Source organism: Notolabrus celidotus, chromosome 16 (assembly GCF_009762535.1).
Source record: "Notolabrus celidotus isolate fNotCel1 chromosome 16, fNotCel1.pri, whole genome shotgun sequence".
NCBI lineage: Eukaryota > Metazoa > Chordata > Actinopteri > Labriformes > Labridae > Notolabrus > Notolabrus celidotus.
The window spans coordinates 31,872,525-31,899,139 of NC_048287.1; the positions used below are offsets into that span (position 1 = coordinate 31,872,525).

Consider the following 26,615-nt stretch of genomic DNA (forward strand, 5'->3'; position numbering starts at 1 on the left):
GCAATGCACAAAAGGACACGCTAAGGGACCATCAGAGCACTGAATCTCATGTAGGTCATGTGTTTTTACCTGCCAGACCTCTTAGCTAATGCAGTATTACACAGCTGACTGACACTGCTGAGGCTTTAAAGGGCACCAGACAGTTTTTATAAATCAACCTGAACACTTGCAGATCATGAAGACACAAATCCTGCTCTCATGAGGTGATTCAGCAGCTTTCAGCTCATGAGGCGAGCTCTAAGTCCTGTTGAAACGATGCACAAAGTCTCATTTTGTGTGGTAGTCTCACGTAAACATGGACGACCCGGTCTTCACCTCTTCAGGTGTTTAATGGCGACAAAGTTCAGACCTGGAAGGAATCCGCCCCGGGACACGGGTCACCGTCGTCTGATCGTTAAAGTGTCAGTTTGACAACAACAGAGAGGAATCCTGAGTCCACTTTATGGGACGTGCACTGTAACACTTTCAACATCTGTCCAAATAAACACAGACAACACACCACTGACGATAACAACACACAGGTTTACTGCCAGGATGCAACAACGCTCTGTGACCAGGATGTAAACGAGCACAGATGTCAGATTAGAGCGGCGTGTTCGTCAGATATTCAAAGAATCAAATATGTGCAAAGTAAAAAAAGGGAAGCTGATGTGTGAGATGTTTGAAAGTGAAGGAAAATCCAGAACCAGGAAACAGCTGAGCAAAAGTCACCATCAGTGCTGCACGTCATTTAGACTGACGTGGACTTTTCCAGGGGAATCACCTTCCACACGCTCTGCAGAGTTCAGGATCGGTTTCTGAGCGTGGGACGAAATGGTGAAAATGTTGAGGTATAGTTTCCCCGCCCGGGTCGAGGTCTGTCAGCGGTCGCACTAATTCCTCCTCAGTGTTTAAAGAAGTGAAATGATGCGTCTGTCAGCGCCAGGATGCCTCACGTCCTTTGCTGGCCTGTGACCTCATGTTTCACAGTGAGTGTGGCTCGTTGCTGGTTCGTGAGGATGACATGTTTCTGCAGAGTTTTACGGCCGAGGTCTTTACTGCTCAGAGCCAAATAAACTCAGAGAGGCAGAACTTGAACGCAACACCATGTGATGAGATGTTAAGGTATTGAATATGTTGTTCCACTGGTTTAATGAGCAGAAAGACAGAGTGTAGAAATCCTGTCACTATGTGCAGGCTTCTAAATGTACTTTTTGATTCACAGGCTAAGGTAGCAGGTAGATGGAAAACGAGGTGGAAGGTAGGGTTGGGTCCGTTTCAATTTTATCGATTCCTGATTCTGATTTCATTATTTTTGTAAGTAAAAAAATAATGCATATGAAAAGAATAAAAGGTATGAGGGGGCGAGGTTAGCAGGATCTCAGTGCTGTATGGAGAATGTGAATATGCTGGGGGATGGGTGTGATGTGGGCTCTGGAGCAGGAGTGGAGCTGAGTACTAGACATGTTGGAGTTTTTGGAGGTCAGTGGAGGGGAGGCTGTAAAGGATGCTGTTGCAGTAGTCGAGTCTGGAGGTTTTTAAAGACATGGGTGAGGGTTTGGACAGCAGAGGAGGAGAGAGAAAGGCTGTCTGTGGACTGCAAAGTTCTTACTGAGGTGAAAGATTTATGTCTCTGTTGGGAACTGAAAAGCACGTTCATTATCGAATCCACGAATGGGAGAAACTTGCCTAGTTGCAAGTAGATGATAAAATCCAGCCAATCTTTTACCTGCCAGAAAACAAATTGCCTTTATGTGTTCCATAAATATTCCTTTCAGTTTGTTTCAGTGAGATAATAACGTCTTGATCCCAAATGTTTGCAGCAGGGTCGCTGATGTGGTAAGTGGGTTTCTGTGTGTGTCATCCTGCCTCTGTGAAGCTCAGCATGACTGTCACAGCATCATAAAAACTAAATGAAAGTACAGGCGTCATAAACTTTAATGCAGATCTGTTGTGGACCTCATGTGGACCTCATAACAGACCCTGAGTGTTTATTTATGTCCTTACTTCCTGTTTGTCTGTTATTTGTTGCGTTCAGGCGTTTGTCCTTGTAGTCTGATTGTCGTTAAGATCAAATCCTTCTGGTTTTACAAACATACTCAGAGGCCGCACCGCAAACCCATGCTCCCCGGTGCGTGACTTCGACTCGCGCCAACACATACTGGGTACGAGAGGGCACATGTCGGCCACACAGAGAGACGCTCTGACCGCTCTGACTGTTTCAGCACACTCACAGTTTCCACTCCGACGCTCCAGATTCAGAGAGGAGTGGGTACAGTGAAGTGAACAGGGTCTTTACTTTGGCTCTACAGCAGCCAGATGTGTACGTACAGAGCTCATAGAGAGTACATGTGGAGTCATATAAAAACCATACAGAGCAGTGAAGGGGAGATCTCTCTCTCTCTCTGCCTGCCAGGACCAACAGATCCGTTAAGACCTGGTCTGTGGTTAGACGTAAACACAAAGGCTGGATCAGTTCAGTGTATAGATCTGCAGACTTTAGAGGCCGGCGTTTAAAGACGTCAGGAACTTTATGATAAAGCTTCTAGTTAGAGCTGGATCAGGCTTGGACCAGGTCTTAGTTCTGCTGCTATAGATCGTTTTTTGGGGGTCGTGTCTTTCCTTTCTTCTTTCATCTTCTCCTGTCTCTTCTTTAACTTTCTTTTTCATTTATTTCTAACCATTGCCTTTCGGAGTTCATCTGACTACCTGTTCTCTAGTTCTTTATTATTTCCTGCTGTATTCTTTTCCCTGTTCCTTTCATTCTTTCTTTCCTGCAGTCCTTTATTTCTTTCTTTCTTTCTCTCTTTCTTTCTTTTGCTCTTTCAGTCTTCCCTTTCACTTTCATTCCTTTCTTTCTTTCCTTTTTCCTTACTTTCTTTCCTTCTTTCATTCATTCATTTCTTCCTTCCTTCCTTTTTTTCTTTCTTTCTTTCTTTCTTTCCTTCTTTCTTTTTCTTTCTTTTCTGTTCTTTCATTCTCTCCTTCATTCCCTTTCCCTTCTATTCTTTCTTTCTTTCTTCCTTTTCCTTTCTTCTTTCTTTCTTTCTTTCCTTCCTTCTTTCATTCCTTTGTTTATTTCTTTTCCCCTTTCTTTTCTGTTCTTCTTTCTTTATTCTCTCTTTCATTCCCTTTTTCTTCTTTCTTTCTTTCTTTCTTTCTTTCTCTCTTTGTTCTTTCCATGTTTCTTCATCCTTTGTCTCCTTTTCTCATCCCGTCCTTTCCTTCTGTCTTTCCTTCACCATTTCTTCTCCTCTTTTTCTTTCTTCTGGTCTCCCTCTCTTCTCTCTTGTCTTAGTCCTTTCTGGAGTCCCTGAGCTCCCTTGTCTCGTAGGTTCCTCTGGATCTCTGCTGCTGTGGACGTGCCAGACTCCAGCTGCTACAACTACTACTATCCGTCTCCCCACTATCATCTCTTTCTCTCTTCATCTCCCTCTATCCCTCTCTCCAACACGGTCTCAGCAGATGTGTGTCTAACATGAGTCTGGTCCTGCTGGAGGTTTCTGCCTGTTAAAGGAACTTTGTCCTTGCCACTGTAACTTGCTAAATGCTGCAAAGTGCTCTGCTCATGGTGGATTAAGATGAGATCAGACTGAGTCCTGTCTGGAAGATGGGACTGGATCTGATCCGGTCTTGATGTTGGGTCTTTGTTGATAATAGAACATAGAGTACGGTCTAGACCTGCTCTGTTTGGAGAGAGTCTGAGGATGACGTTTGTTGGGGTTTTGGATGTAAACTTCCTTTCTTCCTTCTTCTGTTTTTGACAGCTTCAATGACAAACAGTCCGACTATTGTTGTGTCGTTTTGTTTTGGTCGTAACCCGGTAAGTAAGCGCTCCTAAATCTCTGGTTTGTCGATCTCAGAGAGAAGCTGACTGAGACTGGAAGAACATCAAGTAACATCCCAGCTATCAGCCCTCGGAGGGAGATGGAGGTAAGAGAGAGGAGAGAGAGAGAGAGAGAGAGAGAGAGAGAGAGAGAGAGAGAGAGAGGGGGGGGGGGGGATATCAGGCCACGTTTTCCTCTGCCTACCTTTTGACTTCTCTTCTTCCACCTCTTCATCATTCCTTCACCATATGGGGCTCCTTTACCGGGCGTCTCGTAAACGGCTGAAGGACAGAAAGCTGGAGCGGAGAGAGGTGGAAGACGTGACCTCTGGAAGAGAAAGAACAGAGAGGAAGAAAATATCATAAAAGAGAAGTTTTCATTCATGTCTGTATGAAACGTGTACATGTGTGGAGAGGCCGCAGAGTCTCAGGGTGTCAGAGTGTCAGAGGTGAAGCCTCAGTTTGACGTCTCTGTGAGGAGCTGTCTGGCCTGAGGTGAGGCATAAGTTCATCCACACACTGCAAACTTTATTAAAGGTGACATATCACGCTTTTTTCATCAACATATATTGGTCTAAGAGGTCACCCAAACATGTCTTTAAAGTTTATGCTCAAAAAAACACTTTGAAATCAGATTTTGGTCTGCCTGAAAACGCCTCTTCTTCAGTCCTCCTCAGAACAGTCTGTTTTCTCTCTGACCACGCCCCCTCAGGAAGTGGGTGTGGCCTCGGCTGTCCAGCACGTTGATCTAATGTTTACATGTTGGCTGAATATACACGGCTGCTCACAGACCCGCGTTACTTCAACCCGCAGAATCTGATCCAGAATCTGATCCTGATGGAGAGGCGCCTGCAGCAGGACCTTTCTGAACCATTGGTCACAGATTTAGTGTTTCTTGTTGTTTTATTTGTCAGCATGTCGACGTGTGTCTTGGTACACGGCTACCAACATGTAGCTATGCGGCTATGCTAACTAGCGCTAGCACTTATCCATGATAACTAAAAATCATCCACTAGATCTTCAAATCTGCAGACGTGGGGAGTAAAACCGACCTCTGCCAGAAAGGCAGCAGGACCTTTTTGAAGGATTGGTCACAGATTCTGTGCTACTTGTTGTTTCATTTGTCAGTATGCAGACATGTGTCTTGGTACACAGCTACAGCTACAGCTACGACATGTAGCTATGTAGCTATGTGGCTATGCTAACTAGCGCTAGCACTTTTCCATGAAAACTAAAACTCATCCACTAGATCTTCAAATCTGCAGACGTGGGGAGTCAAAGCGACCTTTGTGTTTATTAAGACAGCCTACAACTAGCATGCCTCCCTCCTAAGCTCCTTGTTAGCACACATGTGTGCAGGGAATGAAAAACGGAGGAGGGGTTGAGTTGTATTTTCTACAGTCTATGGGCTGAACAAGCTCCGAGCTCTGACTTCCTGTTACAGACCGGATGGCGTTGTGACGTATGAAAAACACTGAAAACTGAAACGGCTGGTTTCAGCACACATTTACAGAAAGGTGGAGAAATCAGAACAGGGGCAGAATGGATTCTTTTCATTCTCGGGGGTTTCGTAGACAGGGACACAGATTTCAGGGAGAGAACCATTAAAAAGTCCATTTTGCATGATATGTCACCTTTAAGTTGTGTTTTCATGTCACTTTATGTGGTTGGGAACTTGTCAGCGTCCCCTCGTCTGTCCGTCTGTCAGTCAGTGAAATATTTGACTGCTCTGTCAAAGGTTAAGTGTTTCTCACTGAAGTGTCGGGGGCTGCCTTTGTTTTGGCCGAGTGCTGCTGTGGGAAAACACGTCCTGTGGGCCGAGGAGGGGATTCCTGTGGAGTTACTCATATGTCACCAAAACACGGATTGTTGTTGGGAGTTAACGGTTTCAGCATTTTTTAAAATGTGCACTCTGTATAAAAAAACAGACAAATGATCCAAAAGGTTGACGGATGAAAAGGTCTGATGTAATTTGAACGAGCAGCTCAGAAAAGAGCTTTCTCTAAAAGCTAAATGAGTCTTTGTGGCAGCGGAGAGGAGGGAAAGGATTTCTCCCTCTCTGAAATTCAAACTATTCAATGACGGATGGAGAGGGAGAATCTGAATTATGCAGAGTCACTGTGGGAGTAAGGAGTAGGAGATGTTACACAAATATCAGAGCAGCAGATTGAGAAATGTGATTAACAAGGCTGCCCTGAATGCAGCATGAAATATTTACTTTTTATCAGACAGAGTTTGGAGCCTTTTGGTGGTCATGTTTGTAAAAGAAATAAGATATTGATATGAAATGGCTCCAAGTTCTGCTCTCTCTCTATCCATTAGATCGGTATTAAGGATCGGTTTAAGAGCACGAGTCAATCTTTAATATCGGTAAATGATGTATAGAGGTCGTTGTCAAGTCAAACTGTAAAAATAGAATTAAAAACTGTAGAAAATTAACTAATCATAATTAACTAGGCTCTAATATATTAAGAGATATATATTTATATTTATATTATATATTTATGATAGTAGAAATAAAATCTACTCTATCCTAGGTGAGTTTACAAAAATAAGTATCTATATAGTATGACTAAAACGTATGCTGCTATGCAGAGCAAATAAATAAAGATGTTAGAGAGATGTTACGATAATGACTAGATAAATATACTAAATCATGATTAGATTGTTTAGTATGTAGTATAAATCTGAATATAAATCTGTAAATAAACCAGAAATCAGCTGTGAACAGCGTCTACCCGGAAGGGCATGAGGTGTCTCATCAGGCGCACCTGGTGCAGGTCAGAGCGCGCACTGGAGAGCAGCGGGCAGAAGCGCTGCACTTTAAAACAGACTGCTGTATGGAGTAGATCGGTGGTGCAGAGGACAATCTAAAGAAACCGAAGAGGCAGCCGGTAGGAGCTGGTTTTTGAATGTGTGTTTGTCAGCTGATGATCGCTGCTGCTGCGGTGCCGGCTCGGGCACGCGCTTCATCTGCGCGCTGCTGAAATGTTTGTTTAGTTAAAGTTTGTATTAAAAGATTCTAAATACTGGGACTGTTAAAAACACACATGATACATGATTAATGAATATGAGATGATTAAACAAAGTGTTCACAAAGTGCTTCCACCTCAAGGATTAAATAAAGAAGCACTTTCACTATAAGATTATTTCACATTTAGAAAATCAAACGTGTAAAAAAACAGACCTCAAACCTCTTGGATTGTCTGTTAGTTACACATGAGCACATTTTGTCATCTTAACCTTTAGACGTTTTCAACATCGCTCGTCAGTAGGGATGTCCCGATCCCGATCTCTACTTCTGGATCGGAGCTGATCTGGGTGTTTTTGTAATTGACTGGTGATCAGCGATCATCTCGTCCGATCATTTACGTCTGCTGTCACTGAACACAATTTGCAGCTGAAGGCTAACGTGCGAGTGTAACTGAGCCAAGTGGCAGCTGCCGTTCTCTATACCGGCATGTCGCTCCGTAACTAGCGGCATGCAACCGGGCTTGTTCCAATTTCATTGTCACTCCCAATATTTACGTCTTGCAGTCGGATGCTGCCGTTGTGAATCACGCACTGTCTCGTGAGAGTTGCGTTCAGAGCAGCCTTAGATCTAAGCGTGCTGTAATGCAGCACACCGGTTTGGTGGTCTCATACAGCAGAGCTTGTAAAACAGATTATGAGTTTTTACATCAATGCTAGCTGGATTAAGTTGAATGGAATAATTATAAAGACATATTTTAGTTATTTTATTAATTACTTAATTTTGTTAAATGAAAAAAAAACAGTGTGCAGCTCAACTATGATCTGGGCAAACACAAGTATCGGATCGGGACTTGGTATCGGCAAATATTTGATATTAAAAAATCGCATCGGGATCGGGGGCCGAAAAAGCTGATCGGGACGTCCCTACTAGTCAGCACCAGAATTATGAGTCAGTTAAACTAGCTAAGATTTTTTATTTATGTAGGCCCAAAATTATCATTAAAGTTGTATCCAAGCTGTAACTCAGCTTCCTGCCACTAGGTGGACTGTAGATCCAGTTGATGGACCTGCTCTACCTGCTTTACTACCAAGCGAAGTGGATGGATGCCATCTCGTAGCGCTAGGTTTTGCCGTTTGAAGTAAACCATGCCAAATTTTGACAGATTTCTTGGTGTTTAGTCCTGATTTGAATTCATGTTTGACTCATCTTTATTTTGTACTACCACGTAAAAATGTTTATTTCTGCTGTTAAGTTGGACTTTGGGCTCGATGAGGACTGACTCACTTTTGGAGACAGCCTCCAGTGGACACTCGAGGAACTGCAGTTTCATGCACTTAAGTATTGGCTTCATTTTACTGTTAAAAACAGTCTTTTCGGGGCGCTGGTGGCCTAGTGGTCCGAGCGCTCCACATACAGAGGCTACAGTCCCCGTTGCAGGGTCCCAGCTGGTCAACCATTTCCTGCATGTCTTCCCCTACTCTTTACTCCCCACATTTCCTGTCTCTTCAGCTGTCCTACAAATAAAGGCAAAAAGGCCCAAAATATAACTTCAAACAGTCCTTTCCCTATTATCTTGACTAAACCCCAACAAGTGCTTTGTAATAAGAGTTTTCCAAACCTTTACTTTGGAGCTGTATATTCAGAAAACGGTTATCAGTGAGTTAAACCTGTCATTGACTTTGAAGGAGGTGATGTAGAAACATCCTGACACTCACTTCTGATCTCTATCGATATGAAAAATAGGTTCATAATATAAAAAGTTTCCTCTGCCGTCACATCCACTGAGTGTGTGAGTGGAAGGAGTCCGGGATTCCTAAATGGTTCCAGTGTGAGATCCAAACGTGAAACACAGTCTGTCATCTGAGGCTGCGCTCGTTAAAGACACAACAGAGCTTCTGTTTGTACACGCCAACGGGAGCTGCTCCAGATCAACAGCTCCTCCACTCACATCTGTAACATCAGTTTGTTCTATCATCTGGGGGTTTGGAAACTGAATATCTGAAGGTAAAGAAGCTGCAGAGAAGAGAAAGCAACAGTGATGTCATGCAGGTCCAGCAGGCTGAGCTCCAAAAGCATCATCATCAGCAGCAGCAGCATCTTCATCATCAGGGCTTCTGCTGCTGGAGGAACAGTCATCAACACGATCTGTATTCAGAGTCAGGAGCCTGGATCGTTCTTCTATGAGGGGTTTCCTTTTCATCCCTGTAGGAGAACTCTTCCTCCAGTTTCTCACTGCACACTCCAAGGTCAACGGTCAGACATCAGGGGTGCATTCAATGGTCGCATTTGCACGAATACAGCATGAAGATAAATCACAGGAAAGAAAATGACTTCATGTTTTCACTGTTCTACAGCCAAATCCCGGACCATGAACACTTTCATGCACGGTTTAGTTTCACACAGTGAGAAGTCAGTGACGTCTGCTTAAAGGGACATTACAACAATATGACAGAAACATGTTTTACTGTCTGCTGAAAATTCCTGTCTTGACTTTTTACTATCCCTTATAATAAATCTGAAACAATGGAATCCTTCACGATCTGAATCTGCCAATATTTGTTCACAACACTGGATGACGCCGCTCACAACTACAGCAGCAGGGGGATGAAAGACGGAGAGACACAGCGATCATACATAACAAAGAGACTCAATGGTAGGCAGGGTTATTCACCAAAAGTGGGCGGAGTTCATTATCAAAAGTAGGCGGGTTATTCCCCTGAAGTAGGCGTGTTTTTTTCAGCAAAAGTTAGGACCGTCATTCACAAAAAGAAGGTTGAGTTATTCACCTGGAGTAGCTGAGTTAATCGCCAGAAGTAGGTGAGGTTATTCACCAAAATTAGGAAGAGTTTTAAGCAAGAGTAAGGACCGTTTATTTACGTACAGAAGGCAAGGTTATTCACCTAAAGTATGCTGAGTGAATCACCCAAAGTAGCCAAAAGTAGGCGGGGTTATTCACCAAAAGTAGCCGGGGTTTTTTAGCAAAAGTTACGACCGTCATTCACCAAAAGAAGGCGGAGTTATTCACCTAAATTAGGCAGAGTTATTCCCCAAAAGTAGGCGGAGTGATCCACCTAAAGTAGGTGGAGTTATTCCCCCTTAAGTAGTTGGAGTTATTCACCTAAAGTAGGTGGAGTTATTCACCTAAAGAAGGCTGAGTTATTCACCTATAGTAGGTGGAGTTATTTACCAAAAGTAGGTGGAGTTATTCACCTAAAGTAGGTGGAGTTATTCACCTAAAGAAGGCTGAGTTATTCAACTATAGTAGGTGGAGTTATTTACCAAAAGTAGTTGGAGTTATTCACCTATAGTAGGTGGAGTTATTCACCAAAAGTAGGCAGAGTTAATCACCAAAAATAAGTGGGTTATTCACCTAAAGTAGCTGGAGATATTTACCAAAAGTAGGCGGGGTTATGATGCTGACTGTAAGATAATGGTTATCAATGCAGCAGAGACGTTAAACAGCTGACACTGATCTGAAATACGAAGTCACAGAGTGTGATGTCTGAGGATGATGAGCCCTAAAAGATCATCTATCCAGTCAGAGAACATTTTGCACAGGCGCTATAACAAAATGTCTTTCTGATCATCTCGCTTTCATATTTCTTCCTTTAGGTTGTAATCTTCTTATCCACAGCATGTTCACACTAGTCTTTTATAGCACAGACATATTTGTCTTTTCTGAGTCATGCTGGAAGTCAGCTTTGACTTTTCAAATACTCAATGTGATCCAAACTGACAAACATCTTCAGCCGGCCTACACAACAAGCGGCTGTTTGTGAAATTAACCTGGGAGAGGGGAAAGGGAAATAGCCTTACGACAAATATTGACTCTTTTTGCTTTAAAGCATGTTAAATAAGTCGATCTTTAGCACTCAGACACACACACACACACACACACACACACACACACACACGCACATACAATTTTAATTTTAATGTGAAAATAAATGTAATTGCTTTATAATCTGTCCCAGGTTTATATGATTGTTTGGACTAAATATTTGGATGTTGTAATGTCCAGTCTTTGAGGTTCAGTTTTTATGGTTGTCTCTGTTTGAACTATAGTCTCTTGAGTCCTCTGACATCTCTCCTGCGACTCCTCAGCAGGTTCCTGACCCTCAGGTTGGAAGCGGCTCAGTAACAATCACTTCAGAGTTTAAAGAGCAGATTCTGGGAAAGCAGCAGAGTGCTTTATAAAGTGAAAACCTTGATTCTGATCTGGAAACAGCGTGTGTGTTTGTGCAGATTAGGTGTGTTGACTTTTCTGTCAGCCCGGTGTGACTCAGTCGATGCGTTCTGACTCCAGCTGCGTCTCCACCTCAAATCTGCTTCCTGTTTTCAAACATCACCACTCAGGGCCAACTGGCTCTGCATCCATCCCGCCTGGAGGATCTCAGAAACATGGATTTATGAAGTGGTAAATTCTTCTACCTCTGCCAGTCAAACGGTCTGTGAAGGTGTGAAAACAGAACCCAGGGAAACAATCCAAAACTCGTTCCATCAACAAGTCCCGCCAAACAGCCTTTGAGCACGGCACAGAGCAGGAACTGTCCTCGATGCTGAAATACACACAACGTGGAATCGCCAAAGAGGAGGCACGCATCAAGATGATTTCATGATGAGTCATTTCAGTTCATCAAATACAGGACGAGAAGAAGGCTCTGAACACATGCTGCTGTTAATACCAGCTAAATGTTGGGCAAGACTGTGTTTGTTATACCTTCAACAAACATTTGAAAACACATGACACAAAAATCACATAGCTTACGCTAGCTTGATTTTAGGATGACAAACTGTCCGTAAAGCCCACAGAGACCTCAGCTGGAGATAGTTCAACTTTTGGATTCTCCACTGCGCTCATCAACGTTTTTATGTTCTGTCAGTTTAATCTCATTGAAATGAAGCAAATATGAAGCTTACACCTTGGATTTAATGGACAACTTGCAGTGTGTTGCGATGCGTTGCGATGCGTTGCGATGCGTTGCAATGCGTTGCGATGCGTTGCGATGCGTTGCGATGCGTTGCGATGCGTTGCGTTGCGATGCAATGCGTTGCGATGCAATGCGTTGCGTTGCGATGCGTTGCGTTGCGATGCGTTGCGCTGCGTTGCGCTGCGTTGCGCTGCGTTGCACTGCGTTGCGATGCGATGCGTTGCGATTCGATGCGTTGCGATTCGATGCGTTGCGATTCGATGCGTTGCGATTCGCTGCGTTGCGTTGCGTTGCGATGCGTTGCGATGCGTTGCGATGCGTTGCGATGCGTTGCGATGCGTTGCGATGCGTTGCGATAATTTCTGATGCTATACATTGTGTTGCGATGCGTTGTGGTGCAATGCGTTGCGATGCGTTGCGATAATTTCTGATGCTATACATTGTGTTGCGATGCATTGCGGTGCAATGCGTCGCGATGCGTTGCGATGCGATGCGTTGCGATGCGTTGCGATGCGTTGCGATGCGTTGCGATGCGTTGCGATGCGTTGCGATGCGTTGCGATAATTTCTGATGCAATACATTGTGTTGCGATGCGTTGTGGTGCAATGCGTTGCGATGCGTTGCGATGCGATGCGTTGCAATAATTTCTGATGCAATACATTGTGTTGCAATGCGTAGCGATGCGTTGCAATGCGAAGCGATGCGATGCAATGCGTAGCGATGTGTTGAGCTGTGTTGCGTTGCTGTGCTGTGTGTTGCGATGCGTTGCGTTGCGGTGCATTGCGTTGCGGTGCGTTGCGGTGCGTTGCGTTGCGGTGCGTTGCATTGCGATGCGTTGCATTGCGATGCGCTGCAATGCGTTGCGATGCGTTAGGATACAGTGAGATACAATTAAACAATGTACTATGTAATGTGATTCAGTAAGGTACAATTAAATGCACCGCGATGCAAATATGTAAGATTAAGTATAAAATAGGAATGTCACCATATCAGATTTTCACCATGATCAGTAAGCTGAATGTCAATAAGTAGCTGTTGTGTTTTTCTCACTCTGACTTACTGTTGTTGTTGTTTTTAAGACTTTGCTCAAACAGCACACAGACATTAGGTTTTAGTGCGTCTGTGACTGACACAATGACTTTATAGAGGCCGCTGAGGACTGAGACTTCAGAGTGCAGGTTCCTGTCTTACATTAGAGATGCATATTTCACCAACAGCTGTTAAAAGCATCGGTGAAAACCTGAACATCTGGCTGAGGGGGAACACTTTTATTGGGGACACATGACTGCAACGCAAACCCCCTGAAAACACAGCTGTAAGGTTAATGGTTCCCAGGTGAGAGGTTCTCCCCTCGCTCTCTGTTTACCTTTGTTTCCCCGTGAGACCCCGGACTTTGAGGTGTCTCTGCTACTACACTGAAAACACTGACTTCGACTGAGACGTGACGAGACCTTCAGGCGGCTCGCAGTGTTTCAAAGGCGACCAGCAGGGGGCGCCAAAGGTGCAGACAGGGGGAAGAATCAAAGGGGAACAAATGCTGGACCTTCAAATCTTCCTCTTTCTGGTGATCCTTCTTAATGCGACACTTCTTTTAGTCTTACAGTTGAATCAACGTTGAGGTAACTTGAAGTAATTTTCTCTCCTAATGAGGATGAGGCAGACGTGCTTTAATAATCGAGGATGATGGCGCTCTGCTGTGTGATGAAATCATTTAAAAGGGAACATTGAAGTGGTCACGGCGGTTGGAGCTGCAGTGGAAAATGAAAGGACGTGGATCCTGGTGAGGTGGCTGCGGTGGAGTTAGTTTTATTTGATGGACAGTAACGGTCAGTGGCGTACGCTGCGAGTTTGGAAATGTCCGTCACTCTGTGGTTATGATGTATGAGGTGGGCGGAGCGTTGGCGGTGATTACAGCCAGAGGAATGGATCCAATATATCCGGGACCTGGTGCCACGAAGTGAAGAGGATTGTTCCGTGTCTGACTAAAATAAATGACATCTGCTGGAACATCACGGCTGCTGGAAGAGTCAAAACAAATGAGGGATTTTCTTAAAGGTAGTGACGGTCTGAGGCTGGCGGGTTCCAGAGGTAATTGGATTACCAGGCGGAGTTTAAAGGAGTAATGATGATGGATGATTTGTTTCTGTAAAGTGGAAACGTTTCAGACGGGAGCTCTCAGAGGTTTTATGAAATGATTGTTTTTAAATTCTCAAAGATCTAAATGTCAAGTTTGAGATCATAGAACTGTGCTGATGTCTTTCTCTGCAAATTCAACCACAAACAAACCGTTAGAAATCTAAAGATGTGATTGAGCGTGAAGCCTTGTGTTTGATATGAGCTTTTTCTTTCTGGGCTTATTCAACTTCAACCGAGCACATAAAGTCTCCAAAGAAGCTCCAACAAAATCTGAGCTGGGACGCAGAGTACTGAAAATATGTAACTCAGAAGTCAGCTGAAACAAAATGTAGTAAATCCTTCAAGTATCCAGTTCCACCGCAACGGAGTATTGGCGCCAAAGTGATAAACAAAAACTGCTAACATATGCATTCCTGGGGCGGATGGAAAAATACAAGAATTAGCATTTTTAATTTGATGTGTTTACAGACTTTTCTGCTGCCTTTCGGAGGTAAACCTGAATACTGCACTAAAAATAATGTGATGACAATACTGGAGATACCATCTATTTTTACAACAACCATGTACCCGTACTGTGTCGTCAGCGTCAGTAGTAGGGATGGGCAATGATATCGGCATCAGCCTTTTTTAAAAATCCAATGGCCGATAAGAGATCAATTCAACACTGGGTTATTTTGGCTCAAAATTCACTAAATCACGTGGCAGAAATGACCCCGTCTGCAGAAACTGTAGCCTAGCTTGTGTTTCATTTCTCTCCTGCAGTTCCTCATTACAGGAGACGAGCTGAGCAGCAGCCATTGTGGCCTCTACGACTACTAGTGATTTAAAACTGTGAAAGATTAACATGTTGACCCTTCTTTTTCAAGACCTCTGCAATTCTCCCTGGCATGCTGTCAATCAACTTCTGGACCAAATCCTGACTGATGGCAGTCCATTCTTGCATAATCAATGCTTGGAGTTTGTCAGAATTTGTGGGTTTTTGATTGTCCACCCGCCTCTTGAGGATTGACCACAAGTTCTCAATGGGATTAAGATCTGGGGAGTTTCCTGGCCAAGGGCCCAAAATCTTAATGTTTTGTTCCCCGAGCCATTTTGTTCTGACTTTTGCTTTATGGCAAGGTGCTCCATCATGCTGGAAAAGGCATTCTTCATCACCAAACTGCCCTTGGATGGTTGGGAGAAGTTGCTCTCGGAGGACGTTCTGGTACCATTCTTTATTCATGGCTGTGTTTTTAGGCAAGATTGTGAGAGAGCCCACTCCCTTGACCGAAAAGCAACCCCACACATGAATGGTCTCAGGATGCTTCACTGTTGGCAAGAGACAGGACTGATGGTAGCGCTCACCTCGTCTTCTCCGAACAAGCCTTCCTCCAGATGCCCCAAACAATGGGAAAGGGGATTCATCAGAGAAAATGACTTTACCCCAGTCCTCAGCAGTCCAGTCCCTGTACCTTCTGCAGAATATCAGTCTGTCCCTGATGTTTTTACTGGAGAGAAGTGGCTTCTTTGCTGCTCTCCTTGACACCAGGCCATCCTCCAAAAGTCTTCGCCTCACTGTGCGTGCAGATGCACTCACACCTGCCTGCTGCCATTCCTGAGCAAGCTCTGCACTGGTGGTGGCCCGATCCCGCAGCTGTAACACCTTCAGGAGACGGTCCTGGCGCTTGCTGGACTTTCTTGGGCGCCCTGGAGCCTGTTTGGCAACAATTGAACCTCTCTCCTTGAAGTTCTTGATAATTCGATAGACGCTTGACTGAGGTGCAATCTTACTCGCTGCTATAAACTTCCCTGTTAGGCCCTTTTTGTGCAATGCAATGATGGCTGCACGTGTTTCCTTGCAGGTAACCATGGCTAACAGATGAGGAACAATGGTGTCATGCACCATCTTCCTTTAAAAGTGTCCAGTCACTCAATCATGACAGATTGATTGCCAGCCTTGTCCTCACCAACACCCACACCTGTGTTAATGTGTGTGACACCTGTGTGTCATTGAAATGATGTTAGCTGGTCCTTTTGTGGCAGGGCTGAAATGCAGTGGAAATGTGTTTTTGGTGATAAAGTTCATTTTCAAGGCAAAGAGGGACTTTGCAATTAATTGCAGTTGAGCTGATCACTCCTCATAACATTCTGGAGTATATGCAAATTGCCATTATAAAAACTGAAACAGCAGAATTTGTGAAAATGTAATATTTGTGTCATTCTCAAAACTTTTGGCCATGACTGTATATGAAAGCCTCTCTATGTCTTTAGTCCAGAAGTACATCTCCTAAAATATGAATGTTGTGTTTTTTTATTGAATTCCTAAGAATCTAAATGTACACGTTTCTCCAAATATGTAATGATTTCTTTATCGTCCCTGCATGGAGAGCAGCTGCTGAGAAAACAAGCCTCCCGTCATGCCTGATACCTCGATGTGTGGATGTAAGACTGAAACTCTTCTTATAGAAATATTTCCTGCAGAGCCGTGAGACGGGCGAGTGAACGTCAGCGCTCTAAAACTCAGAATCCAACCGAGGAAAAGGTACGCATCGTCTCCCTCTTTCCACAGTCCACAGGTAAGAATGTCAGTGAGTCAGACTCACATCAACACAGTCACCAGGAGACCAGGGAACAGGCCTGTGGAATGCTGGATTGTGGGAGATGGAGGCTTTCTCTCTTTGACCCAGGAAACAGGTTGGATGAGGTCGTCAGAGAGAGTTTAATTAATCTTACAAACAAACAGTTCCTCTTCATTCTTCTTCTTCTGCTTCCTCTAACCCTTCCTGACTCTCTTTGACAGCAGCAGCAGGATCATGAGAGGAGGACTAACCTTTACATTAGGACTCCCCTCCTGATGTTTCCATCTCTCCTCCGTCTCTCTCTCCATGCGTGAACTCTGAGAAGCCGTAAAGCCAGAGAACAGATTATACGACCGACATGTGGAGGTTCTGGTCTGTTCTGTCTGATCTCCGTGTTTCTGCTGGCGGCAGGAGAAGCCGCTGGCTGTCAGCGCGGCGGTGTTGGAATTTCACTCTGGCTGCTGGATGGCAGCGTCCATATATTATTTCAGTTTTACCACACAAGGAGAGGAACCGGAGGGACCGTGATGTCACTCCCAACTCTGAGGTTTAACGTCCAAATATTAACCTTCATCCTCCAGATTTATAACTGAACGCTGTTCTTCAGGGTGTTCTGAGAGGAATCGCTTCCTAATCACTTAAAGCAGAAATCTAAATTCTGACGAGTCGACGAGGAAACCCTGTCCCATTAAAGTTACTAACCATAGACCGTCCTGGAGGCCCTGAGCTCCCTTGTCTCGTAGGTTCCTCTGGATCTCTGCTGTAGATTCCTTTTTTGGGGTCTGTTATTCATCCTTTCTTTCTTTCTTTCTTTTCTTTCTTTTCTGTTCTTCTTCCTTTCTCTCTTTCATTTCTTTTTTTCCTTTCTTCCTGTCTTTCCTTCCTTCCTTCCTTCCTTCCGTTCTTTCTTTCTTTCCTCCGTTCCTTCATTCCAGTTCTTTCTTTTCCATCTTCGTTCTTTGCTTTCTTTTCTTTCCCTGTTTCTTTCTTCTTTCTTTCTTTCTTCTTTCTTTCTTCTTTCCTCTCTTCCTGCTGTCCTTCTGTCTTTCCTCATTCCCTTCTTTACCTTTCTTTGCTTTCCTTCTTTCTTCGGATTCTTTTGGTTCTTTCTCTCTGTTCTGTTCTTCTTTCTTTCATTCCTTTTCATTTCCTCCCCACTTTCTTGCTGTCTTTCTTTCTTCCTTTCATTCCTTCTTTCTTTCTTTCTTTCCCTTTTCCTTCCATTCTTTCTTTCCTGCTGTCTTTCTTTATTTCCTTCTTTCCATCTCTCTTTCATTCCTTTGTTTTTTCTTTCATTCCTTCTTTCTCTCTTTCTTTCTTTCCATGTTTCTTCCTCCTTTATGTCTCCTTTTCTTATCCCGTCCTTTCCTTCTATCCTTTCCTTCACCATTTCTTCTCCTCTTTCTTCTGGTCTCCCTCTCTTCTCTCTTTTCTTAGACCTTTCTGGAGTCCCTGAGCTCCCTTGTCTCGTAGGTTCCTCTGGATCTCTGCTGCTGTGGACGTGGTCCAGACTCCAGCTGCTACAACTACTACTATCCGTCTCCCCACTATCATCTCTCTCTCTCTTCATCTCCCTCTATCCCTCTCTCCAACACGGTCTCAGCAGATGTGTGTCTAACATGAGTCTGGTCCTGCTGGAGGTTTCTGCCTGTTAAAGGAAGTTTGTCCTTGCCACTGTAACTTGCTAAATGCTGCAAAGTGCTCTGCTCATGGTGGATTAAGATGAGATCAGACTGAGTCCTGACTGTAAGATGGGACTGGATCTGATCCTGGTCTTGATGTTGGGTCTTTGTTAATAATAGAACATAGAGTACGGTCTAGACCGGCTCTGTTTGGAGAGAGTCTGAGGAGAACGTTTGTTGTGATTTGGTGCTTTATTAATAAAGATTGATTGAAGGAAGTCAGGAATCTTAACTCTGATTGGCTTTCGTGACACAGTGAGTTTGTTTGCATTTGTTGCAGATATCCGTCCACAGAGATGCATTAATTACCTTCTGATCACTGCTGATGGGAGTCACGGTGTCTTTACTGCTGATGGTGTTTCGCTCTCCAGACATCCATGTTTCTCCTGCATGCACCAGCCGTACGTGATTGGTCAGTCCTGCAGTTTACAGACAGAAATCAGAAAACTTCTCATGCTCAAATCCAGATTTCTTGCAGACAAACATAAATCTGAGCTGCATGTAAGTCAAGAAACAAAACCTCAAACTAAGCCTGGATAAAGACTGCTCAAACAGTCTGTGCTGAATGTAGAGAGAAGAGGATAATCTGCAAGGATCAAAACACACTCTGATGTTCAGTTACGTCTTCACTTCTGTTACCTCCATCTCTTCATCCCTCCCTGGCCTCCTCCTCTTCTTCTTTCCAGATTCCACGTTACGACTTATTGGAAACGTTGGAAGCGGATCGGAGAGTCCGTACCCTGAATTGTCGTTGTTAAAGTCCACGGATGAGTTTTTCATCTGGGAGCTGGGAGACGAGACAAAGACAGGGAGCACAAACATGGCGGTCGTCAGCACACGGGCCTCCGAGTGTCTATAAAAGAGTTTTATTCAGGAAGGAGACAAAGTGTTCTCTCTGGCTTACAGCAGACCATAAACCTGCTGCTTCATTTCCACATTTAGAACCTTCTCTGCTTCTCTGTGCCGAGCTCTGCTGCTGGTAAACACAGAGGATCAGAGTCTTCTCATCAATCAATCAATCAATCAGACTTTATTTATAAAGCGCTTTTCATACAATGACATTGTAACACAAAGTGCTGTACAAGAAAAACAGCTTAAAATAGAATAAATTAAGATCCCAGCCTCAGCCCCGACCCCGAACCCACCCCATAATCCTAAGGCTAACAACACAATATGCAACAATAGTAATAAAAACACTAAAATAAATAAAATAAAAATAAATAAATAAATAAATAAAAATAAAAATAAAAATTTGCTGAACGAACTGAGGAAACGCTCTCATGTCATCTTAATGAGGAAACACTGGAGGTAAAATAAGATGTTAAAACTCAAAACAGGAAATTAAAATCACCAAAGTAAAATACATTTCTAAGATAATAAAAGACTAAAATATTAAACCATTAAAAGAAAATCAGATGTGAGACTTAAAATAAATAAATAAGTAGAATAAAAGTGACTAAATTTGAAATAGATAATAAATAAATAAATAGATAAAACTGTTAAGAATAAAAATAAAACTTAGTTAAAAGCTAGACTAAAAAGGTAGGTCTTGAGTTTGCCTTTAAAAATATTTATGCTCTGGGCAGCCCTCAGATCCTCAGGCATCACTTCTTTTTAAAGTCAGAGATTAAAACTGACTCTGCCTTTCATGACGTCATGTGAAGGAAATGATTACACAGCTCAGCCCCGGATAACTGGAAGAAAATGGATGGATGGATGGATGGATGGATGGATGGATGAATGGATGAATGAATGGATAGATGGATGGATGAATGAATGGATGAATGGATGGATGGATGGATGGATGAATGGATGGATGAATGGATGGATGAATGGATGGATGAATGGATGAATGAATTGATAGATGGATGAATGGATGGATGGATGGATGGATGGATGGATGGATGAATGGATGAATGGATGAATAAATGGGTGGATGGATGGATGGATGAATAATTGGATGGATGAATAGATGGATGACTGGATGAATGAATGGATGGATGGATGGATGACTGGTTGAATGAATGGATGGATGACTGGATGAATGAATGGATGGATGGATGGATGGATGAATGGATGGATGGATGGATGGATGACTGGATGAATGAATGGATGGATGGATGGATGGATGGATGGATGGATGAATGGAAGGATGGATGACTGGATGAATGAATGGATGGATGAATGGATGGATGGATGAATGAATGGATGGATGACTGGATGGATGGATGGATGACTGGATGAATGAATGGATGGATGAATGGATGGATGGATGAATGGATGAATGGATGGATGGATGAATGGATGGATGACTGGATGAATGAATGGATGGACGACTGGATGAATGAATGGATGGATGAATGGATGGATGACTGGATGAATGAATGGATGGATGAATGGATGACTGGATGAATGAATGGATGGTTGACTGGATGAATGAATGGATGGATGGGTGGATGAATGGATGGATGGATGAATGGATGGATGAATGGATGAATGGATGGATGGATGAATGGATGGATGGATGAGAAGAGATGGAACTCTTCCTCTTCCCTCCCTTTTCATTCCCTTCCTCTCCTGTCCAACTTTCTGCGTTCACACTTTTCTCAGCTTTTGTCTCATAATCCTCACCCATTTACTTCCCTCCATCCCTCCCTCCCTCCTCTCAGAGAGTTTTATTCTGAAAATTAACCGGATGTTTTCATTTTGTTTTGGTGAAACCTGACTTCCTGTCCCGCTCCATCTGCTCTGTTGAGATTGATGCGTCGTGCTCCGGCATCCTGCAAACATAGAAGTCTTGTGTATCTGATTCGGAGGACTCCGACCTGCTGGATCAGAGACACAGCCGGAACGCAATGGAGCGGATCCAGTGGAAGTTAACACATTGACTAGAATAGAAACCTATCAGATCTGGTGCTGTGACGAATCAGAGACGGATCTGGTGGAAAAAGGCTGTAATACTCTGCAACTAATAATAATGTCAGAACTCCCGGTCTGATGACTCTCAGCTATAAAATCTCTGGATGTTTATTTGCTCCTCGCCTGAGCAGCTTGTTTACAATGGAAAATATCTGCATTACACATCATGTAGACGAGTTCCCACACTTACTGTTTGTATCCAAACACAAACAGGCTCCATCAGCCAGTTCGTCATGAGTCAGCTCCGTCCCACGAGGAGGAAACTGCTGTCGTCAGAGAGAGAAGTCCACACACTGTAAAGAGATAATTCATCTTTTTATCAGCATGTCAGAATACTGAACAGATTAAGAGGACTTGGCTGCTTGTTTCATTGTGTTTATTCCTGTCGTGACGGCGCAGACATGTTGAACACAGACGTTGTTTCTTTAAGGCGTCATGTTCAGGTTTCAGGTTTTGTGTGACCCTCAGGTGCCGTCAGAGGAAACCGAGTGAACAAGTGCTGCTTTAAATCCCTGAAACCTCACTCTCTCTGTTTTCTTTCTGTAGTTTTTACATGTTTTATCTGGGAGGAGCGTCTGGCCTTCAACAGAAGCTCTAAATCTGACCCTGTAACTCCGACAGGACGGAATAAATCAGGACTCGAGTCTCTCCTGATGGATGTTTACTGTCGACGAGCTCTGAGGAGGAGATATTAAAGCTGCCATGACGTGCAGCACATGTTAGAAATATCACATCAATCTCTTTTCATTCTTACCTTTTTGTTATATGATGGAAGACTTCAGTATTTATGTCACACGCTGGATACCTGCAGGGTTTAAAGCTACTTTAAGAGACACACAAAGTTCACACAAACACAAAACCTCTGCTTCACGCTGCAGGGATCTGAAGAAGGTACTCATTTTTGTTGAGCTAGATTAAAACTAGCTACGGTTAATGATGTCAATATCTGTTGAGTTAGCTAATATTCCTGTGTCAGTCTTATTTAAAATATTTAAACGCTAACCAGGTGGATTAAGTGCTTCTTAACTAATCTGCTAATGTACCACAATAACTATCTTTACGGCCAAATTCCACCAGATCTGTCTCTGATTCGTCACAGCTCCGGATCTGATAGGTTTCTATTCTAGTCAATGTGTTAACTTCCACTGGATCCGCTCCGTTGGATCCTGGCTGTGTCTCTGATCCGGCAGGTCGGAGTCCTCCTGATCAGATACACAAGACTTCTATTGTTGCCGGATGCCGGAGCACGACGCATCAATCTCAACAGAGCAGATGGAGCGGGACAGGAAGTCAGGTTTCACCAAAACAAAATGAAAACATCCGGTTAATTTTCAGAATAAAAGACTCTGAAAGGAGGGAGGGAGGGAGGGAGGGAGGGAGGGAGGGAGGGAGGGAAATAAATGGGTGAGGATTATGAGACAAAAGCTGTGGAAAAGTGTGAGCGTAGAAAGTTGGACAGGAGAGGAAGGGAATGAAAAGAGAGGGAAGAGGAAGAGTTCCATCTCTTCTTTCCTACATCGCTACCTTTCTCCCTCACTTTCCCTACCTTGCTTCCTCTCTTTCTCCTTTCCTCCTTTCCTTCAACTTCATCCCTAGTTTCCCCCACCCTACCTTTATCCTGTTTTCCTCCATCATCTTTTTCTTTCTCCTACTTCCTGTGTTGAAAAATAAAGCTCATGCTGAAGCACTAAACAACCTGCAGTTCCTCGAGTGTCCACTTGAGGCAGACTCCAGAAGTGAGTCAGACCCCATTAGACTCTGTGTTAAATGTTACTTTTTAAGGCCTGGTGCAAAAAAACAAGGTTCTGTCTTTATGGTTCATAAATTTAATCACAAAAAATAAACAAAAGGTGATTTTTAAAAACAATTCTTGAACATTTTGATGATTTTAAGATATTTATAATGAAAACATCCGGTTAATTTTCAGAATAAACGACTCTGTGTTATCACCAGATCGTATTTCACTTAACTACAACAACAAACCAAAGTCATGATGAGCGGAGCCAGGCCTGGAGTCAACAGAGAGAGTCATAAAGAGAGAGAGAGAGAGAGAGAGAGAGAGAGAGGGCAAGAGACTAAGAGTCAGCAGTGTCTGTCATCAGCTGCTGATTTAGAGTCTGCAGAGGAAGAGCTCATTAATACAGAGCTATAAACCAGGACAGTGAAGCATACACTATGACTTCATCACACACACATACACACACACACATAGTGGAGATGACCTCATGCTGAGAATCAGATGGCTGATGCGTCTCCCTGTCACACACTCACTGTGTGTGTGTTTCTGCGGTCTCTACATTCATGATTTAGACGTGGGTGTGTTTTTGTGTCGTTCTCTGTAACAAACATGAACATGTGAGTAATAACAAGTTAATTTTAGAGTAAGAAACAGAGCAGTCAGGGTTGTTTATGGTCATTAAAGAGACAGATTAGAGTTTGTTCAGGTAGAAACAGCACATAATGTTGTAATCTACATTTTTAAACATACATGATCCTGTAGGAGACTTTAAGAACGGTCATTTCTGACTGTTATTCCCAAAAGTTTCACTGTAAATCAAATTACAGTTGCTGCAAATTCAAGAGTACAACAACTCAGAGTGCAGCAAACACCTGTCTGCCTCACAAATCGTCTGTTATCAGTTCTACGTCGCCCTCTAGCTGCTGAATGAAGCACCAGCAGTGATTTACACCACTACAGTCCAAAGAGGTTCATCAGGTCTGACACAGTCTTCTTCAGAAGAGTCATGAGGTGTTGTTGTTGTGACGTGTCTGTCTGCTGATTTATAGAGGTTTGGTTGTCCTACCTGATACGACGGACGACCTCGCCCCCTTGTTGTTCCACAGTCTTGGGACAGCATCCCTGGTGTGTGGCAGCATGTAGGCCCCCTTCATCCCGGTCCACTGTCCTCAGGGCCCGCCTTGATTACTGATGCTTTTGTAAGTTAACTGCTAACTCTGATCCTAACCTCAGGAGTCATCTGGCAACAAAGGAAGGAAGAAAACTAGTCACATTTTATTATTTGCAAGATTTTATTTTTCTGTTTTTGTTAATATTTTTAGAATAACGGGTAAAATATGATATTTTAGATTACTTTAAAACACTAAAAACATTCAGGAAGACATCTCCTCTGACCTAGAGGACCATGTATCCTGTTCTCCATTTTAAAGGCACTTAATGACATCATGCTTTATACTAACTTCATCCCAGTAAACAGAATCCAGTTCTTTAAAATCAAATCTGAGAATCACACAAAATGTATCTCATGTTATCCAAGCAAAAAAATATTTTACTGTGCAGTATATGTAACATTTGCTGTTTGAATGTATTACTTTGATTTTCAGTGCTTTGTAAAAAGCAAAATATTCTTCATTTTTGTACTATTTTTTATTACTTTATTCTACGAAAGAAGGTTAGGGGCATTGAAAAAAAAATTAAGGTAAAGATCATTTTTTTATTATAAATATTCTGAGAAAAACAGTCAGAACTTTTTTCTCAGAATTCTGACTTTAATCTCAGAATAATAATAATAATAATGAAAATAATTGGCTCTTAATTTATTTTTTCAGTGGGTCTAATCCTCTTCCATATTATTCTTACTTTCTATAATTGGTAAATCAGCCCTCCTCTCTATTAGAGCAACAACTGCATGGAAGTCATTATCGAGTAAAATCAGAGAGTGCTGCAGCTTTGCTGAATTTAATCCAGGATGAAATCATGGCTAAAATCAACCCAATCATGGACTCATCACACTTAAATACAAGGACCTTCATAGTGTAGTGCTTTTAGCTATTTATATTTTATCATTGTGTTGGTAGTTTTGATGTAAATGTATCCCTGTTGTTTTATAGTAGTTATGTATTATTGTGTAGGTGTTTAAATAATGTATTATTTGTTTTTAACAGAGGCATCGCCTCTGTCTCCTGCCCAGGGACTACAGATGTAAATTAGCTGCTAGCTAACTCTGGTACAAATAAATGGCTGTACACTGTCCCTGTTGAAATAAACAAATAAATAGAAAATAAATAATAAATAAAAATAAAAATTATAAATTAAGAATACAATAAATTATTTCATAGTTTTAATTCAATATTTTATCTTAATAATTATCTTATCAATCCACTGTAATACTTTCTCCTATATTTAATAACTGTCTCGATTTATTTCACTTCAGTTTAAGTCGGTTCTTTTAACTTCTCCTCTTTTTAAAATGATTTTAAAATGCCTTTTATAATGTTTTTGTTGTTTGTATTTCCCTCTGTCATAGGTGTTTTTATTGTATTTTAGCCATCATAGAGGTAGATTCATGACAGAGACCATTATAATAAAACACAACTAATTATATAGATGCATAAAAAAGATTAAATAATGTCACATTTATTATTAAAAGCCATAAAAGTCATATTATTAAACCTTCACGCTCGATTAATGCCATATATTAATATCACCGTAACACCGGAAGTGGGAGTGAAGTACCTCCGGTTGCTTGCTAGGCGCTGGAGCTAACCTGGAGCTAACTTTAGCCCAATGCAAACAGAACTTGACAGAAGTAACTTTCTTTAAACTCATAAAGATAACTCACAGTTTTTAATGTAGCCTCCTCTTCATCACCGTCCTCTTCATCTTCTTTACGAACCTTGTTAGTGGAGTCAAGATGTCTGCTAGCTAGCAGTTAGCATCCGTGAACAGGAGATGATGGTGTGAAAAACTGTTAAATCTTCAGATTATTATTATTCACACAATTAATTTAATTTAAATTTCTCACTTTACTAACCGGAAACTGTCAGAAATAGATAATAAATAAAGAATAATTAATAAGATATTGAGAAAGTAGCAATAAAAACAGCAGCTAACGGTCAATGTTAAAAAAAAGGTCAAAGGTCATGATCAATGACGTCATATCAGTAGAAGTAAATGATTACCGTAATTTCTGTTATAGAGGAGCAAGCGGGTTTCACATTTTTCAGTTCCATAAATGCTAAAAGGACAGAAATGAGGCTAAAACTTTTATTGAAGGATAAATAATCATCTGAGAATTTTTTTTTAAATATGTAAAATATTATGATGATAAGAAATGCTATCATAAAGCAAAAAATGTTTGAATTTTAATGAATACCTTCCTTATTTTAAATATCTAAATGTTATTTTTAGGAATGCTGTGTTTTATTATTAATAACAGTGTAGTAGAAGTAGTACTAGTAGCTTTAGAAGTATTTTTAGTGTGCTTAATTATTAATTCATAATTTGTATATTATGGTAATTACGACAACTGTTGCCGCTTGGGTCCGCCCAGCAGATTGAGCCGTTGGCCTTGCGCATGCGCAGTACATGTCCTGTAATAGTACAATGAAGTGAAGTACTTCTTCGATTTATTAGTCTTTATCCAGAGCTCAAACATCACTTTTTTAAATTTGTATTTACTGTAAAAGCATTATGTTATTCTTCAGAATTTTTCTACTTATTCAATTTCTTTTTATATATATAATCATAATTTAGTTCATGTGGAAATGAACTATTTTTACTCTCCTGCAACGCACCCTGTTAAAAATGCCTCACATTTAAAAGTCAAATAAATGTAGTGAAGTAGAATTTTGAAATAGAATAAAATAAAA

The 26,615-nt window shown here is 42.1% G+C and overlaps 1 protein-coding gene across 4 annotated transcripts in view; it reads right to left on the reverse strand.

The window, feature by feature from the left end:
* LOC117828087 (tenascin-like) overlaps positions 1-25,857 on the reverse strand; it is a 114,572-nt gene extending 88,715 nt beyond the window's left edge. The window contains exons 1-7 of one of the 4 annotated variants that reach the window (XM_034705074.1): positions 25,586-25,857; positions 23,810-23,983; positions 21,760-21,810; positions 21,196-21,298; positions 18,726-18,873; positions 18,396-18,505; positions 4,011-4,133 (exon numbers count right to left, since the gene is read on the reverse strand). The gene's annotated coding sequence lies outside the window, so the exon portion shown is untranslated. Of the gene's footprint in view, positions 1-4,010; positions 4,134-18,395; positions 18,506-18,725; positions 18,874-21,195; positions 21,299-21,759; positions 22,145-23,809; positions 23,984-25,585 lie in introns of those variants that run through there. The other 3 variants (XM_034705073.1, XM_034705075.1, XM_034705076.1) reach the window with 3 other exon arrangements.
* Positions 25,858-26,615: the final 758 nt, after the last annotated feature.